The following is a 14232-nucleotide window of genomic DNA, read 5'->3' as shown; positions in this document are numbered from 1 at the left end:
TTTTTATTTTACATGTATTTGTGTACAACATGCGTGCCTGGTGCCGATGAAGGCCAGAAGAAGTTGTCAGATCCCTGAGAATGGAGTTAGAGATTGTTGTGAGCCACCATGGATGTGCTGGGAGTGGAACCTGGGTCCTCTGCGAGCAGCCAGTGCCCTTCACCATTTCTCAAATCCCTATTTTGATAGTTTTGTTTGAAAAATCCTAGTGGATGTTCCAAGAGGAATTTTTTAAACAGTACTTTGAAGATTTAAAACAATAGCTGATGACTTGGGACTAAAAGATTGAGGATTCTTTCTGGGCATGGTAGTGGGTGCCTGCTTTTAATTCCAGCACTAAGGAAGCAGAATTAGGTGGTTCTCTGTCAGTTTGAGATAGCCTGGTCTATGAAGTGAGTTCCGGGTTAGACTAGGCGCCCTAGACTCCGTTGTTGATGGGGATGGTGCTGGTGGTAGTGGTGAATAAGCTTTTAGTCTGACTTAGTCCAAAAACAGCTTTACCTGTTCTCCCAAGCTTTCAAATGTGTTCTGGTCCAGAAAGCATAAGACGTATGCATTCTCTGAGACTTGCAGTCTTAGCTTGCTGTGAAAACGCTGTGACCAGGTCAGTGGTTCTGAGGGAGCTCGGAGGCACAGCTGTTCATAATTCTTGGGAGGCATCAGAACGGTTTCTAGCAAGAAGTATTTGAGCTGACCTTAAAGTGGTCAGGTTCTATTTGGTTGGGTTGGTTGGTTTGCCATAGTGCAGATCAAACCAGGGCCTTACAAGAGTTGAGCAAATGTTGTGCTACAAGTCCCTAGCAGAGGTACTTTCTAAGATAAACTGGAGGACTCTGTGTGGGAACACGGGTGATGTAGTTTCCAGGACTCTCCAGCAGATGCTGGTGTGTCGGAAGGTTGAGTGTTGTGTGGGTTGTGGTCTCCAATAGTAAGATACCAGTGAAGCCGGGAAGACAACTGGTGGATTAGTGCTGTTGGAGCTTGTAGCAAAGTCTGCAGACCTGGGAGGACTTTCCAGAGGAGGGATGGAGTTTTCTCATGCCTGAGCCTCTGGGCAGATGAGTTGTAGACCTTACTCCTTTTAGCTCCCAGCTCCCTACCAGTCAAGACTCCAAGCTTCGCCACTGGTCAGGAGACGATTCCCAGTTAAGCCGCACTGAGATTCAGTCCCGTCCCGCATGCTTCAGTTGAGGTGTGACCCTTACAGCTTTTCTTTCAAAGAACAGTTTTCTACAGCTGATCCAAACTGTGAATCCTTTCTCCTGTTACATTTCTAGGAAACTGCTTTCCAGAAATAACCTGATACATACACTCAGACAGTGCACGGCACATTTGATCTTTAATCCTTAAAGCTAACCCAAATGTCCAGTCCATACAGGACTCGTTTATTTAATGAATTGTGACATTTCAACATTTCCTAGTACTCTCTGGAAGGAAACACTGGATCGTCAGGGCAAGGTTACCAAATACGGCTTATGTAAAACTGTACGAGCGTCTTTGCAAACTAACGGATACTCAATGAAGTCACATCAAATTGATGACAGTGACTTTGTGAGTTGAGGTAGCAGAATTATGGAGAGAGCATTCAGTCTGCTTTATGTATTAATATTTTCACCTTATGCATGCTATTTTATAAAGCAGTACTAGGAAGGAAACCAGTGTCCTGGAGAGATGAACAAATCTTAAGCAAAAATAGGCCATACTTCGTCTCTAGGTTTCAGTGCTGTGACGAAACATCATGACCAAAAACCAAAGGTTGGGAGGAAGAGGAAGAGGCCTACACCTCCGTACCACTGCCCATTGAAGGAAGTCAGAGCAGGAACCTGGAGGCAGGAGCTGAAGCAGAGACCATGGAAGAGTGCTGCTGACTGGCTTGCTCCTCATAGCCTTCTCAGGACTGCCATCCCAGGAATGATACCACCCACAATAGGCTGGGCCCTCCCTCCTTCAGTCATTAATTTAAAAAATACCCTACATCCTGATCTTAACACTGAAGCATTTTCTCAATTGCGGTTCCCTCCTTTCAGAAGATAACTCTTGTATTCATTTGACATAAAACTAGCCTGCACGGTCCCCAAAGGACATACATACAAGGAGATGGGTGAGTCCCTACTATCCTACAAACTCAAGCTTCACTCACGTGTCCAGCCCAGGTGTCAGCTGGAGGAGCAGTTTGTAAAGTGTGCCTTGTGCTGTCCTGAATTATGTAGCAGAAGTCTTCACAAACATTTGTCTGTTATATATGATCATGAGCCTTACAAAGATTCAGCAATGGCTGTCACAAGCTGGAAGGTGGAATGAGGGGAGCAACCAAAACAATGCATTAGGATTAGGTCTTCCACATAAAACACAAATTAGCAGCTTAATAACTAGTTTTTGTTTTTCAAGACATGGTTTCTCTGTGCAGCCTGGACTGTCCTAGAACTGGGCTAGCCTTGAACTCAGAAAGCTGCCTGCCTCTGCCTCCCAAGTGCTAGGATTAAACCACCACTGATCACCCAGCTGCTTAATAATTTTTTATAGTTCAATTTTTTTTTTGCACAAGACACTGTAAAATGCATTCATTATTTATTGGGATTTATGATGGTTCATTTTGATTTTCAACTTGGGCTCTGTGGACACCTAGCAGACATGGCTCTGCATGGGTCTGTGAGGCATCTCCTAGAAGGATTAAGAGGAATGCAACACCTTCTGGGGGTGGCCCAGATCTAAAGAGGTCTAAGGAGTAGTGCTATTTTTTCCTAACTACTTCTAACTCTTTGCAGGTAAGTGCACCCACCCTTATGTTGTTTCTGCTGCTGCTGCTATGGGGACTCAGACCCCTTGGCTTTCCACTGTAGATTCAGGATCCATGGCTCTTCAGGCATCCTCCAGGCTTCACCTCGAGATTGGGGCTCCTGAGGTATCCAACCTCATGGGCGGAGACTCTTCAGCACACCAACAGCTGTTATTGGACTTCTCAGTCCCTGTTGTGTAAGCCAGTCTAGTAAATCTCCATTTGTGAAATTTGTTCACTTCACTGAGAAGTTTCTCCAGAGAACCATCATGGAGACAGATGTTCTACATCCCACTTGCTTAATCTTAATGCCCTTGGAATAGGAACTGCTGCCAGGGTTCAACTCTTAAAAGAAAAGTCATAGGCTTATTTAAAGAAGAGGGAGAAGAGGGAGACGGAGATGGAGAGGGGGAGGAAGAGGGAGAGAGGGGGAGAGAGGGAGGGACAGACAGACAGACAGACAGACAGACAGACACCTGTGCAGGGTCCTGGGAAGGGTCTGTTTGTTGTTGAACTCTCAGCTATCAGTCACATCACAGAGCAGAGTGGGTTTAGGACAGACAACAGCTAAGTAGGCAGTATTCTTTCCTATAGAGTTATAGCCTAACATGAGTCTGGATTGATTTAGGTTATCTATTTGGCATTCATATGTTGAATACATGTTCCCATGTGTCTCTACATGATCTAATGGTGCCCAATGCCATGTAAACGTTCCATACACAGTTGTTATCCTTTATTATTTAGAGAGTGATGGCAAGAGGAAAGCTGCAATACTTGGTGGAGATACAGTTTTGGGTTTTTTTGTTTTTTTCTTCTTTTTCTTTTTTGGGTTTTTTGAGACAGGGTTTCTCTGTATAGCCCTGGTTGTCCTGGAACTCACTCTGTAGACCAGGCTGGTCTTGAACTTGGCAATCCACCTGCCTCTGCCTCCCAAGTGCTGGGATTAAAGGCGTGTGCCACCATGACCGGCAACAGATGCAGTTTTTAATCTCGGGTTGGTTGCATATATGATTATGGAACTGGACACAAAGCTAACTGTACTGCAAACACTGCCTGTTTTACATAAGGGGTCTGTGATGGTTTGTGTATGCTCTGCCTAGGGAGTGGCACTATTAGAAGATGTGGCCCTGTTGGAGTAGGTGTGTCACTGTGGGCATGGGCTTTAAGACCCTCATCCTAGATGCCTGAAAGTCAGTATTCCACTAGTAGCTTTCAGATGAAGATGTAGAACTCTCAGCTCCTCCACCATGCCTGCCTGGATGTGTGTGCCATGTTCCCACCTTGATGATAATGGACTGAACCTCTGAACCTGTAAGCCAGCCCCAAGTAAATGTTTGCCTTTATAAGAGCTGCCTTGGTCGTGTTGTCTGTTCACAGCAGTAAAACCCTAACTAAGACAGGGCCCAGCCGTCCTAGAACCTTGGTGGAGTTGGAGCTAGAGGCAGCCCCTCGGTAGGACAAAGATGGCAGTATAAAGCAGAAGGCCTCAGCCTTGTAACACCCCAGGCTGCTGCAATCCCACTCCAGGAGTTTTTACCAGCTGCAGTAAAAATCTGGCCAAAGCCTGCTGGCCAACATCCATTCCTTTGATAGCTCTCTCACACAGAGCCTCCCCCTCCGCAGGGGGAGGGGAATTTTTCTCTCCTTCACAGCCTCTGTCACAATCCTCAAAGTGTTCTGTTTGTCAAATATATTAATGCCATGCTCTTACTCTATATAGGTAAAATGTTATATTTTGTGAATAAGGTCTTGTGGTTCTGTGCCTCTCTCTCCTCTCTCTCTCTCTCTCTCTCCCTCTCTCTCTCTCTCTCTCTCTCTCTCTCTCTCTCTCTCTCTCTCTCTCTGTGTGTGTGTGTGTGTGTCTTCCTGGACATTTCTTCATGGACTGTTTCTTTTGTTCCTGTGTTTTTCACAAACATCAATTACCTTGATCCTGTATTGTTTCCAAAAGACAATAGCTGATGCACAATTGTAGAGTCAACATGCGCAGCCACACCATTTACCATGTCCCGTGCAACCAAAGCGCACCAGACTCTTCTTGAATTTACTTACACTACTTCCATTCTGTAATTCCTCTGAAACAGGTTCCATTATGTAAATGAATTGAGAGGTAAAAATCCCATTTCACCCAAGGGGCTGTGTGGGACATCCTTGATGTCTGATGATAGGAAAATCAATTGGGCAAATACCCAGCAATGTGATGACATTAAAAACAAACAAGCAAACAAACAAACAAACAAAAACCAGCTCAGCTCAGAAAACAGGAAAGCTTAATTTGAGGATTTTCTTTAAATTTTACAATTTATTTTTAGATTATCCAATGTTTGGTAATACTTTTGGTTGGCAAATATCACACTGACCATACCTGCTCTGTAAGGTTGTTTAAAATAAAATAGACTTTCTTTCTTTCCTCAAAAATACTTTTATTTTGTTTGTTAAATTAGGGCTTTTTGGCTGTGGTATCTCCACATGACCTACATGAAATTGGGCCCCAAAGCATCTAAGTAAGACGGGGGAGCTTTTGTGTGCCTCCCTCCATGACTGATGCTAGGAGTCTAGGACGGGGAGTGAGAATTCCTTCAGCAGTGCAGCCACTGCTCAGCGACCTCTGCCCCTGTAGACAGCTCCCCTTCCATAACCATGCCTAGTTAAACGCACTGGGTTATCCACAAAGATAGAACGAGGGGATCTTTAATAAGAAAGCGGGGGATCGTATGAGAAGTAATGAGAAGAGGAAAAAAAAACAACTAAAAATTCATTATATACATGTGTGAAAAAAGAAGACCATAAAATAATTAAAATATAACATCATTGAGATACTCACATAGAGTTCAGCCCACCCTCTTCCGACGTACAATTCTGTAGATTTTAGTTCACAGAGTTATGCTACCATCACCACAATCAGTTATGGGACGTCTGAAAAATATTTATTTACTATTTTTATTGTGCCACAAACTGCAGGTTGTGTCTGGAGGGCAGAGGACACCTTTGTGGAGTTGGTTCTTTCTTCTCATCTCTATGCAGTCTGCCAGAACTCTCATTGCCTGGGCTTGGGTGGCAAGTACCTTCCCCTGCTGAGCCATTTCCCCAGCCTGGTGGGCATTTTTAGCACCATTCAAAGAAACTCCCTGTGGAGGTTTGGTGTGTTGCTATGACTTTTAGTGCTAATTTCTGTGTCCCAAGGTCTAGTTGCCTCAAGAGGAGTGAATTCTCACCCACACCAGCTTCTTTATGCAAACCGTACTCCATAATTTAAAACTAGCGTTTGAGTAAAAATGGCTACAGCCAGTTACTGGAGGGAATAGAGGTTGGCAGGTTTTCAGTTACCTGATGGGGGCACTGGGGTAGGGAGGAGAAAGGGAAAGGTCAGCAGAGGAGGAGGAAGCCTAGATGAGGGGGGATGGACCATGAGCACATGGCCAGGAGAAACAGCGAGTGTTTGGGGATCACAGCTGGGGAGGCAGCCAGGCCAGCAGTTAGAAAAGAAGATTAGGGGTGATACCTCAGTAATGGTCAAAGCCAAATAAAATAATGTTGTAAGCTCATTCATTTGTAAGCTAGTCGGGGGGTAAGCTTGAATTGGTTCAACTACAACTCCATGCTTATCAGCTGTCGGTCCCACGCTGCCTTGCTCTCTACCTTGATCAGCTACTAATCTGTCTGGCACCCATGGATTTGGTGTTCCTGGACATTTCCTTTGTGTGTACTCACCAATATAGTCTTTAGCCACTGATTTCTTCCTCTTAAACAGTGTTTTTGAGGAGTGCTCCTTTTTGCTGCTAAGTACCGTTCCCTTGTGTGCCTCTCCAACCATTATTTGTTAGATGTTGACTGAATGGGACTTGTATATGTTAGAATAAACCTGCTAGATGGTTTCTTCTTTTTTTTTTTTTTAAGATTTATTTATTTATTATATGTAAGTACACTGTAGCTGTCTTCAGACACTCCAGAAGAGGGCGCCAGATCTTGTTACGGATGGTTGTGAGCCACCATGTGGTTGCTGGGATTTGAACTCTGGACCTTCGGAAGAGCAGTCGGGTGCTCTTACCCACTGAGCCATCTCACCAGCCCGCTAGATGGTTTCTGATGTATTTAGAGGAGAGACCCTAAGTTATTCAGTACTCCTAATTTGTTAAGCAAGTCAATTACCCATTAGCTCTAGTCTTGAGCCATTCTGATGTTTCTTTGTTGTGAATTACAGGTATTTTTCCCCACAGTTTTTCAGAAATTAAAAAACAAAGTTGTCAAATAAGTAATACATTTTTTTAGAAAACGGGCAAAAGCTTGGGTTTACATAAAGGGCATATTGTATCCATTCATGAACTACACGTAAGTAGGAGCTATTCATGTAAACCACCTCTTAACATTTCTGTTGTAGCTGATGTCTTTGGAAGCAATGTGCAGACTTGTTTTGCCTTTCTAAATACATTAGTCATGATAATAATGGTCAAAATGAATGCTCACAAAACACTTGCTGTATGCCTGGCATGACCCCCAGTGAGGGTACATAGATTAGCACATAATACTTAAAACTAAAACCAGTTACATAATTTACATGGCTCAGAGCAAAATGAAAATTCAAGGCCTGCTGTTTACAGATGAGACAGAAGGTGCCATTAGCAGTAGGCACTTCAGCAGAAAGCTTTGCCCCTTTTCTCCTGATACGGTTTTCGTGTGTGTGAGTGTGCTACTTAAAATTTTAAATAAAAATAAATAAATAAATAAATATTAGCATGCATCTTAACATTTATTTTTCCATCATGCAGTGTTCATTTAGATGCAAATATAAGCCCTTCATTCACATGCAAACTCACCACACTTACAATTTGTATTTCATAGCTCATATCTGCCTATGCGTTTTGGTGCTAACCGGAACAGTGGGAAATGCACTGAACTTAATTGTTTCTAGCCGAACCTTTTCAGGACTGCAAGGACCGTACCTGTGAGCGGCTCTTCCTACCCACGCTGCCGCTGCCTTTCTTTATGGTGCTGGGTCACCAGGGAACATGAAGAATGGAAAGACAACAATGGAGATTCACTTTTCCTTTTTCCTTTTATGTTGTCATGTTGTCAGTTTTTCAACTGAATCGGTTGGTTACTCTGGGATGTAATATTTATTTAAAAAAATATTATGTGTGTCTACATGTCTGTGTGTGGGCTTGTGTGAGTGTAGGTGCCAGAGGAAGCCAGAGGTGTGAAGTCCACCAGCAGCTGGAGCTACAGATGGGTGTGAGCTGCCTGATACGAGTGCTCAGGACCAAACTGTTGTCCACTGCAAGAGCAAGATGACCCCCTAACCACTGAGCCGTCCTTCCATTCTCTAGGAAGCAACTTCAACTTCCCATCCTCCCAAAAAAACCCGTCAGATCTTTAATAATTGCTTTCAAATGTATGGATGCCTTCCATGTAACAGATTGCCAAGTTTTTGAGTTTTTTTTTTTTCTTCCTCTCTCTTGACTTTGTTCTTTCATGTATGTTCTCAGCTCTGTTTGTAGAAATGTCAAGTGCTGAGCAATTCTGGCATGTGCAGTTTGTTGCCAAGTATGAAATTACCCCTTTCAGTTTCGCTGATAGGCGTGTACACAAGTGCTCTGAAGTCCTTGGAAGGGCCGCCTAATGGGAACTGGGGGAGGGGCTTGCCCAAGGTGTCAGGATGAGAAAGCCCCGGGGCTGTACGTGCTCACATTGTGAGTGCTAGGAATCGCGTACTGAAGTCGCCTGAGAACGGATCTTCGGATCTTCGCAGTTCTCACCACACACATAGTGACTAGGGGCCGGAGAGATGGCTCAGAGATTAAGAGTACCTGGTTCCTCTTCCGCAAGAGCTGGATCAGCTCACAAGCTTCTCTAACTCTAATTCCAGGGGATATGTCGTCCTCTTCTGGCCTCTGTGGGTACTGCATGTACATGGTGCACAGGTGAAGGCAGGGAAAACACCCATATACATAAAACATACACTAGAAGAACATCTCTCAGGTGATGGAAATAGTAATTATACTGATAACTTCACAGTGTATATGCACCAAATCCCATACACGTTCAATGCGCACATTTTGTCAATTGCCCGTCAGTACAGCTGTCCTTAGACAAGTGATTAAGCAGTGTGCTTAAGTTCCTTTGCAAGTCTGTAATATTAATGAACAGATCTGTTTTGCAAGATATATTGGAACTTGGTTATCTAATGATTTTAATGTACCAAATAGAGATATTTGTAAGAACTGCCTATTTGGGCTTAATTTAGTAAAAAAATAGAACTTTAAAATTCTCTTTCTTAGTTGAAGGAATGGCAGAAAGCAAACGTTTTACCCGTTTTAAAATCAGAATCTTCTCACTCCAAGCATATAACACCCCCAAACAACTCCTTAGTTCTGCTTCATTTTTCTCCAGGATTACTGTGTATGTGCATGTGTGTGTGTGTGTGTGAGTATGAGTGTGTGGGGTGTGTGTTCATATGTGAGTGTGTGTTTGTGTATATGTTCACGTGTGTGTGTGTGTGCATTCGTAAGTTTGTGTGTGAATGTGAGTGGATATTTCTGTGTTAGTGTGTGTGTGTGTGTGTGTGTGTTGTGGCCCAGGCTGAATTCAAGTCAAAGATGACTTGGAATGTATGATCCTCCTGCCTATCTTCCAAATGCTGGAATTACAAGTGTCCTGTTTTATGAGTCCTTGGGATTGATCTATGCATACTAGGAAAGCACTCCCAGACACACTCTCAGGCCTGTTATATCATTCTTATTTTACAGATTTATTTTTTTATTGTCTGTTTCCCTGACACATTCGTTATTGTTTCTTGTCGCTGTGATCAAACCTCTACCAAGAAGCAACGTAAGGGAGGGAGGATCTGAGCCTGCAGTGTAGAGATCTCCAGATTGTTATGGTAGGAAAGACGTGGAGGCAGGGACATGAGGTGGATGACCTCATTGCATTCACAAGGGGCAGAGAGAGGTGAAGGTTGCGACTCAACTTCTATTCTCCGCTATATTTAGTCTGGGACCCCAGCCCGAGGCACGGTGCTACCCTCATTCAATGGAGTTCTTCCTGATCCCTTAACATTTCTGGAAAAGCCTTTATGACATGCCTAGAGGTGTGTTTCAAAAACCCATTTAAATCAACACCCATTTAATATATTCTAGATAGGAGCTGGGTGTGGTGGTTTGAATGTGCTTGGCCCAGGGAGTGGCACTCTTTGAAGATATGGCCTTGTTGGAGTAGGTGTGGCCTTGCTAGAGGAAGTGTGTCACTTTGTGGGTGAGCTTTGAAAGCCGTGTCCTAGCTGCCTGGAAGCCAGCCTTCTCCTCTTTGCCTTTGGAACAAGATGTAGACCTCTCTGCTCCTCCAGCACCATGCTTGCCACCATGATGATGATGGACTGAACCTTAGAACCTGAAAGGCAACCCCAGTTAAGTGTTGTCCTTAATAAGAGTTGCCTTAGTCACTGTGTCTCTTCACAGCAATGGAAATCCTAAGACACAGGGCTACACCATTCGTAAACATATTCTGTACACAGAACAGTGTTGGATAAACGATAGGTACTTTGTCAGATCATTAAAAGTTAGAGATTCCAGTCACTGATGAATTGTGAGAATCACTTTCCAGTGTTCTGATTTGGACTTTAAGAAATCATAATGAAGGTAAATTACTGAACAAATCATTAAATGTTAAGCATAGGGGGCACTGGAGGTAATTTTAATAAGGTTAATTTATACCTTGATGAATTTCAAATGTAATCAACAGTTAGCAGCAAACACATCCATTCTGAAAACACGTGATCAAATCAAGCGGAATCCGAAGGTGAGAGTGTGGCTCTCCATCTTCATTCCCAGAGTTTCCCAACCACCTTTGGCTGCTCTTATTTTGACCTCCTGAACCTGCTACTGCCCTTTGTAGTTAGAGCTTATGGCTAGAGGCTCCCATAAGGACAGAAGATTGAGAGTTTTGACCCCAGGTGTAATCTCTATAGTGTCTGTATTATTGAAGAATTCAACTCCGAAGGGGAGAAAGAAAACCTAATGGACTTGCCTTATGCCCTTGCTGACTTTTTTACTTGAATTGAGGAATTTAAATAAGAGAGGAAAGCCTGAATGTCACTTAGTAAAAATATTCTAATAGTTTGAACACAGAACTGTTGTCTGCAACCAGATATTGAATTGAGAGAGTCCCTGGGGATAAACATACTTGGCCTTTATGGATCAGTACTCCTCACCATTGATGAGAGGGGAGGGTTCAGATCCCAGCAACAGCGGTAGGTAACAACTTACTACACATTTTGAATCCACTGGGAGGAAGCTCATTCTCAGCTGCCTCTCTACCAACACTTGGAATGGTGCCTCCCTTATTTAGGCCAGATCTTTCCACTTTGTTAATCTAATCTGGAAACTCCCTCCCAGAAAAACAGAAAACAAAACAAAAACAAAAAAAACAAAAAACAAAAAACAAACAAAACCCAAAATCCCCAGGGTTTTGTTTCTATGGTGATACTAAATCTCATCAAGGTGGCAACCAAGTTTAAACACTTGGGTGTGTCAAGGGGATAGACATTCATCCAGTCAGGATTGTGCCATCCAAGAGTAAGGTGGTCCTGGTGGAGGCAATAGGAAGTGTTCTTGAGCAGCTCGCTGTTACCTCCCTGCTTACTCTCATCACCCCAGTTTTGTCCACTGTGTTTACCTTTTATAACTGCCCAGAGCTATCCATGGAGTTCTCTCCTGCCTGCTTCTGTCTAGGTCCAGTGATGGTTCCACATGCTAGAATACCATTACCTCAGGTCTTCCGCTAAAGCAAGTCCTTTTATAAAATGTTCCATTGGGGTGTCTCTGGACAGTATAATGCAGTTTGGGGGTGAGTACCATGTTGAGGACTCACGGGATAAATGACCGCCACCTTTGTAGGTGGAGTTAAACACTGAAGAAAAATCATTTTCAGGAAGCAGGTTCTGGCTAGGATGTAACATTCGTCATTACTATTATTACAGTTATTTTGGTGCAGAGGAACCATAGTGTGTGAAAAAAAACCTTGATTTTCAAACGTGCCAAAGAACTAATTTCCAGCTTTATTCCTTTGTGATTATTATTGATTTTGCTAGCTTATTTAATCAATCTTAGATTACATTATGCAAATGCAGATAGACTTTTCTATGAATCAGTCCATTCTTGTTGATAAGAACTTATTTGATCAAGTAAGTAATGCAAGATACACTGGTAAAAGACCAACCAAACAAACAAACAAAATGCCCATGGAAAATGATTGAAGACTTGAACACAATTGTACATTTATGTTGAGTTATAAACTTGGCCTTGGGTACGTACATTGTCATTTCGGTGTATAGTCCATAACTTCACATCTATGAATAACTCAGGATACAGAAGAACTTTCACATTTAAACTGTTTTAAAATTGTTTATTGGTGCTGGTAAGATGGTTCAATGGTTAAGAGCACTGACTGCTCTTCCGAAGGTCCTGGGTTCAGATCCCAGCACATGGTGGCTCACAATCATCCGTAATGAGTATGATGCCCTCTTCTGGTGTGTCTGAAGACAGCTACAGTGTACTTATGTATAATAAATAAATAAATCTTTGAAAAAACTTTAAAAAATTGTTTATTACCAAGATGTAATATAGTCTCTACAATAAAATGGCATTATCGACAGATATGCACACCGAAAGGTAAATGGATGCTTACGTGTCTCCCCGTCCTCTCCCTGAATCAAGGGAAGAACTGTCCAGGCCATCCCTTGAAGAACTTTCTGTCAAAATGCCTTTCAAATGAGACTTGGATTTAAGAGGCCAGTAATCTAATGTAACCTCATGGATTAGCAAACATCTCAGTTTGAGCCTCCCAAATTGGCCAGACATGGTGGGTGCGTTCCTGGTATCCAGGTAGTTGGGAGACAGAAACAGGGCAACTGTGACAAGTTCAAGGCCCAGTCTGTGCATTGAGTTCCACTCGAAAAATCCAGATGAATCAGTCAATAATCTATGAGATCTACATGTATTGCCAGTGACAAATTAGTCCCTAATGGTCCATGCCCTGGAGGCAGTGTCCCTGTCCACCACACCGTTGCAATATGCTGGGTCCTTTATGAAGTAGAGCATGGTGAAAGAAAGAGAAGTGTTGAGGTTTGAACTTTTGCTATGTGTTGTAATGATAAATACTGGTCTCATGGCCTGCTTGCTCCCAGGAGGAGAGAATCCCCACAATGTGACCCTGCTCCTTAATTTAAAACTATTGGTTAAATAAAGATGTCAACAGCCAATAGTAGGACAGAAGAAAAATAGGCGGGGTTTGGGGTTCCTGGAGGTTGGGTCTAAGGAGACCACCAGGAGGGAGAAGAAGGTAGAGAGAGAGGAGAAGGCCATTGTGGGGTAAGTAAGTCATAAAAATATGGCCATGAGGGCTGGCCAGTTGGAGTTAAGAGCTGCCCAGATGGAACTTGGCAAATTATACGATGAGGTTAATGATGGGGAAATAGAGTCTAATAACATAGAGGGTGGATATCTGCCCAGCTCTAGTGCTGACTTAGGCTTATCATAAATATAAAGGTTTGTGGGTCTTTTATTCGGTAACTGATTAATCAAAGGTGAGGTAGAAGCCCTGATTGAGGTTAACTATTTCTACCACAGGGAAAGGGAAACTCAGACCCTCCCTTCACACTTCTCTCTCTTTCCATTGCAACCACTATGGAATGAACAGGTTCCCTACACCCTGTATTCCCTTCATGATCCATTCTCTGCTGTAGGTCCCGAAGAGGTGATACCAACTGGCAGAGGTGATACCAACTGGCAATGGGCTGAGTTGTCCCAAACTGGGAACCAAAGCAAACCATCCCTCTTGGAAGCTGACTTAGGCATTTGCTACAGTAACAGAAATATGACTAATGCAATAAGAATAGTGGTAAACAAAGACAAATATCCATACCTTCAGTCACTGATCCATCCCCTAACCTTTAAGCTTGAGCCATAGGGCAGAAGATATTTGTTGTGTTGCTTCTCCTGGGGAGATGTAAAGAAATGTTTATTCTCCCTCAGACAGAGCAATGACTGACCAAAGAAATGACTCAGCCTGTCTGTCTGTTCACCTGCCTCTCTCTCTCTCTCTCTCTCTCTCTCTCTCTCTCTCTCTCTCTCTCTCTCTCTCTCTCTCTGTGTGTGTGTGTGTGTGTGTGTGTGTTTTGTTCCACCACAGCACAGGGTATGACTCACAAAGCCTGTTGGGGTCCCACCTTTTGTTAACCTTCCTCTCCTGGTACAGGAGTGTGTGCATGGCTGGAACCTTAAATAACCCTCCCTTCTCTCCTTATAATGGGTAGGGCATGTTACTAGTGTCATTACAAGGACCTTTCTAGACACTGTCGTGTGAATCTTTGTGGAATGAGCACTCTCTCACCAATGAGAGTGCATGGAAAGAGACATCCCTAGTGGACTGAAGCCTGGAAGCACCTGAGAGACTTCCCTCCCAGG

The sequence above is a fragment of the Mus caroli genome, unplaced genomic scaffold (genome assembly GCF_978045245.1).
Source record: "Mus caroli unplaced genomic scaffold, Mus_caroli_1 scaffold_3, whole genome shotgun sequence".
NCBI classification, from domain to species: domain Eukaryota; kingdom Metazoa; phylum Chordata; class Mammalia; order Rodentia; family Muridae; genus Mus; species Mus caroli.
The sequence above is the reverse complement of the archived record's forward strand: the minus strand, read 5'-3'. Positions refer to the sequence as shown.